Here is a 6,000-nt window from a genome sequence, read left to right as displayed (position 1 = left end):
TGAGATTCCATCTCTCCAGTTCCAATGTTTGTTGTTTGAGACAGGGTTTCTCTGTGTAGCCCCCTGGCTCTCCTGGAACTCACTCTGTAGACCAGGCTGACCTTCAGCTCCCAGAGATCCGCCTGCCTGCCTCTATCTGCCTAGTGCTGGGATTAAAGGTGTGCCCCACGACCGCCCAGCTTCCTCTCCAGTTCTGAACCCAGATTGTTAAAGGATGACAAAAAATAAGAAGCCAGAAGTGGTACACGCACCTGTAATTCCACCACTGGGGAGGTGGAGGCTGGAGACCAGGAGTTCAAAGTCAGCCTTCTCTTGGACCACATGAGTCCTTGATATTTCTTGTTGTTTTCTGTTGTTTTCTTTGTTTTTTAAAAAAATAACACCATGGAATGGAAGGAGAGGCTTTTGAAAGAGGCCTGGGCTTTTTCCCTGAATTCATCCCTGTTTTTAAAATCTGCTCAAAATGGCAACATGATAATTAGCTTGCTGGTCCCCCATTCTCTACCCCCTCACTCTGCCCTGGTGTCTGAAAAGTGCTGTCCTGTTTCTTTTAGCTCCCCAAAGAACGACAGTGATGATATCATTCCTTTGTCCGTTTTTAATCTTATCTGCAAAAAATATTTGAAACTTAGAATAAGTAGGTCACCACAAGTTCAGAACAAATGTGTCAAATGTCTCTGACGTCCCTGCCTAGAGCGGAGACAAAGAGGACAATTCCACTGGGGAAGCATCTGATACATGGGCCTCGTCACACAATGATACTGCGCCCGGCTTCACTGGGAAACCAGGCAGGTCATTTAACTCCACTTTTAAAGGAATAGCTAAAACATGAACCACTCACAGAAGAGATGATCTGGGTGCCAAGATACTATTTAAGCCTTTGGTAAGGGTCATATTTGTTGGCTTATGGCTCCTAGGATGCTGTGGGAAAGTTATCACTAGCACTCTTGGTGAATTCAGACAGTCCTGGAATAAGTTCTTGTCAGACTACATAATCTTGGGGTTCACAAAGTTTGATTGATACTATTCTAAATAAATGAGTGACTAACACTTGTGCATCTCCCCCACCCCCATGTCTGTGTGTGTGTGTGTGTCCTTAGAGACAAGTCAATTGAGACACACAGAATGTTAATTTCCAAGGGATCTGAGCGAGGCTTGGGTCTGAGATTCCTGTTTAATGGTGAGTATATCCTGCTCTGCTCTGGAACACTTCGATGAAAACCTGAAACCATGGCAGGTTTCTCTAAGAAATCAGAAGACTGATTTAACCTAACTGTGGAGGGCTTGGTTTCCTGGGCTCGACTTTTGTCTCCACCAATTAATAAGCAAACAAGTGACCTGACAGAAACTCATGTGTTCCCCACCATGCAACTGCACCAACTGAACTGCTCCCACGGTGTAGCTGTATCAGCATCATGTGGCCTCCAGGTGAACATCTTGGCTTGGTGCAGGCAAACCACAGGGGACCTGGCTTCAAGTCCTCGTGCTGTCCTTTGTCCGCTATCCTGAGATTTCTTGCTGCCATTTAGGTACCTCTGTCTTGGGAGTCCTACTGAGTAGATATAAAAAGTGCCCCTTTGGGGCAGATGGAAATTGCTGCACAAATACTTTCTCTTTTCTGCGGTTATGTGACTGTTTGATATGTGTGTCATGCAGCCACTGGGGGTGTGGCCTCCTGGGGAACCAGTCTGGGAGATACAGAAGTCCATCACATTTTGGGGTACCAGATCCATCACATGCCGTTGCACTGATTCTTTCTCTTCCCCCGCCCCCACTTACTCTTGTTTTCCATGGATCGCACTCTGAATATTTGTACTTAGCTTTGTTCTGAATTCAGACGAGGAGAGACAGCATCTGCCTTAGAGGATTACATCAAGGAAATATTAAACATGCATGCAAAACTGGGTAAGGTACTTTGACTAGTGCCTGGCAAATTGGGATTACTGTGTAATTGTGAGCTACACCTTTATTTTATATTGCTGTCACCCCCTATGAGATGATAAATAATTAGACTGTGGCCACATGGAAAAATCTGTGTGAAATGTTAAACAAAATACCAGAGCACAAGTATTATAGGGAATATAACCCTACAAACATTATCTATGCACAACAATGAGAGAGAGCAGAGCTGGCAACAGTGATGGGAAGAGGTACCATCTTTATGTCCCCACAAAGGGAGTTATTGATGCAGAGTGGAGTTAAATAGATAGAATAAACACACTCCTTTGGAGGCTCTATACACATTTCTACTCAGACATACTGGTCTGTGCTGATAACCCTTTATAGCTGCACAATTCTTACTTGCAGGATTGTTTTTATTATTATTAATAATAGTAGTAGTAGTAGTAATTTTACAGACGGATCCTCACTATGTAGCTCAGGTTGTCCAGGAACTTGCTGTGCAAACCAAGCTGTCCTCAAACTCACAGAGACGTCCCTACCTCTGCCTTCCTGGGATTAAAGACGTGTGACTACACCCTTTTAAGACTCTCATTTTGTATACTGTATTTTAAGATGACTACTTCTTTTATGAAGCTTGGGAGCTGTGCACAGGGTTTATACTTTGCACACAGGGGTCAATGACTACCTTCCTTGGGTTCCCCGGGGCTGTGAGATGGTGGGCTCCTCCATTAGGGACGGCGTTGTCTCTCACTTGGGGACTCAGCCTCCTCTGTAGTGAGTCCTGAGTGGATCCTGGCTCAGCAAGAGACAGAGAATGGATTCCCTCTTCTCCTCTTCCTTCCCCCACAGTTACAGCCTTGCAACCCAGGTATAAAGAAGCAGCATACAAATCTAAGACTTGGGGCCCTGGGCATGGCTTTTGTAGAGCCGCCATAAGTCATTTTGTTCAGAGATTAGCTTGATGTGAGCTGGGAACATGGGGGAGGGATGGGGGATTGGGAGAGTCCTTACATTTTCTATTTTCATTTTGTTTGTTTGTTTGTTTGAGTTCCTTGTTGTGCATTTGTCTACATGACCCATCCTGGCCTAAATGCTTTAAATGGCTTCCACAGTACTTAGGTTTAACCCTGCTTTTGTCCTAGCTGTAACCTCCTTCCACCTGCCCTGCCTACCTTTTCAAACCTGTTATTTCTCTTTCTTGTACCTCACTACTTTCTTAACTCTAGTAATTATTTTGGTTTGTTTCTTTATCTTGCTGAGGATGTTTGTGTGTGAGCCTCTTCAGATGAATGGCCCAGAACACTTCCTCCTTGGAACTAGCTCTGTAGACCAGACTGACCCGGAACTCACAGAGATCCGTCTGTCTCCGCCTCCGAGTGCTGGGATGAAAGGCGTGCACCACTGCTGCCTGGCTCCAAGATATTTCTTCACGTCTTCCCACTGTTTCTTCTCTTCATTCAGAGTTCAGTGTGAATGTTACCTCTTCAATATAACACTAAAATAAAATAAACCTTTAAAAATGCTCTCAAATCCTTGAATAAATACTTTATTAAACAAGAAATATAGAGGCAAATAAGTGGCCACAGAAACTCTCAATGTTATTTTATTTATTTATTTATTTAGTTAGTTAGTTCTGGGAATTATTTAGTCCAGGGCTTCATGCATGCTAGGTCTCAGCCTCCCAGGTGTAAGGTTTATAGGTCTGGGCCACCAGGACCAGCTCCATGTCCTTTTCAGACCTGCGTAACGCACTCAATAGTAAAATGCAAGTAAGGCACCAAGAAATAATGATACATCTATTTGAATAACTGAAATTTTAAAAAGTAAGTTATAAAGCCAGGTTCTGATGAACATAGAGCAACAGGGACTCTCATTCGCTGCTTAGGAGAAAGCAAACTTGATAAGGTGTCCAGGGAAATAGCTTGGCTGTTCTTATTGGTTAAGCAAACGTCATGTGACCCAACAACCCGCCCTTAGCGGCGAACTTCGATTCATGTAAGCACTGATCTGTGAACATTCTCAGAAGTTCTTTCCAGAGTGATTACAAACTGAAAACGGCCCCAATTCCTTTCAAAAGTGGGACGAATAAACAAATAGCATCCACCAGACAATGGAATCTACTCATCAACGGAAAGGGACTGAGCATAGTTACGAGAGTCAGTGTGGGTTAGGTTCAGCGCTGGTTACTGCAAGATAAAAGCCGGCTTTGCAGAGAATCCCCACGAGTTTCACGTTATATCACATCCTCCAGAAGGTAAGACTGTAGTAAGAAGCGGTTAGAACCGGGAACACCGGAATCTGCCTGGAAGGAGAGCGTAACCCCAAAGGATACCGATAAAGAGCTGCCTAGAGGGATGGTGACACAGACCGTGGCCACGTTAAATGTCCTACTGCCCTGAAAAGGCCAGTTCTGTCACATGTGAAAACTTAAAAATACAACTTTAAAAAATGGGATCAGGACTGAGAACATAGGTGACTTAGCAGAGCATGTGTCTTGTATTCACAAAGCCCTGGGTTTGTTAACCAGCATAGCAACAAACAAGAAACAAAACCAAGCAAGTGAAAACAGCTAATTATCAAAACCTTGAATCCAGGCCTCACTTCTTTCCAGCTATAGTGTATTTGGCCAAGTACTGTGTTCTGTAAGCTTAAGTTTTCTCATTATCTAACATGGATGTAATAAAGGTATACACCTCTCCCTGGTTTAGTGAATTAAATGAGGTGATGCAAATAGAGTCATGTGAGATAGTAGTGTCGCAATGGGCTGGCTAAGTTGGGCACAGTGGCATTTGCCTGTTCTCACAGCAACCAGGAGTCTGAGGTTGAGGATTGTTTAAGCTGAGTGGTTCAAGGCCCGCCTGGGTAACACAGCAAGCCCCAATCTCAGCAACAACAACAATGGGGAAACCCACAAGGGAACGAACACTATAAACAGTCAAGTTTTGAATTTGGTCAACATGCTGATTGCCCTCTCTGAACTTCAACTCCCTAATCTCAACTCTTGTATAAAATTCACCATACAACGTCATGGTGAAGATCACCAGCAATATGGAGACCTGGTACTTAGTGGATGCTCAATAAAAGATAGCCAGTACAATTATGACTTAGAGTGCTTGAGTAAGTAAATTGTAGTTCCTTGACACTGCGCTGGGAAATGATGTTTACAGATGCATAATCCCAAATGATTAATTATGCAACCGAGGAAGAGCTGATGTTATGCAAATGTTTTACTTTTCACTGCAATGGTCATTCACATATTTTCCTATTTATAGACAAAATAGTAATTGGTTGATGTGAGCACTGCTGCATGGCAATGAGCTCTTAAGGGGGAAAGCACTCCTCTAGCACGGTGCAGAATGGATTGTTTATGGTAATGTGGCTTTTCCATTTTGTTACTTTAATTTGCAAAGGGAGCCCACAGTTCTCTAATCTCTCTCTCTCTCTCTCTCTCTCTCTCTCTCTCTCTCTCTGTCTCTGTCTCTCATATGTTCTCTCTTTCATACTTTCATAGCAAGGGTTTCTTTCCGAGTCCATTGAAGTCTGATCCAAAGGATGTCAGATCTAAAGACCACTATGGGTCCACTGGGTAGACATGAGATGAGTTTTTACTTGATTTGCTTTTCTACTGCACTACCTTCCTTGCTGTCATCATCTCTAGGTCTGTTTGCCCAGTAATGGCTTTTTGTTTTTTACAGCATTTTTGGAGTATTACTTAAGCCATTGTTAAATTTCTCTCTTTATTCGTTGAATCATGAAAAGGGAAAACTTTAATATGGTAAAAATACTAAACATTAAGGGCGATACCATTCTCTTATTCAGATACATAGCAACACGCCTCCATCCAAAGGTATTTTTGTAAGTTAGGTTATGTTTCCATACAAATAGAGCACGTTCTGAAATGGCTGGCATGCTTTGTTGTTGCACATGATGGTGTAGGGGGTTTTCATGGGAAAGGAAGAATAGAATAATTGAAGCACAAAATGGAAAAGGACCTTAGGCATTGAACCCCAGATCAAGAGGGTAGAGAAGAAAGTGCCTTGCAGGTGCCACTCAACAAGCTGGAGACAGAGGATGGGAGCCCTCCTGTCTTTAGGAGTA

Source organism: Chionomys nivalis, chromosome 3 (assembly GCF_950005125.1).
Source record: "Chionomys nivalis chromosome 3, mChiNiv1.1, whole genome shotgun sequence".
Lineage (NCBI taxonomy): Eukaryota > Metazoa > Chordata > Mammalia > Rodentia > Cricetidae > Chionomys > Chionomys nivalis.
The sequence above is the reverse complement of the archived record's forward strand: the minus strand, read 5'-3'. Positions refer to the sequence as shown.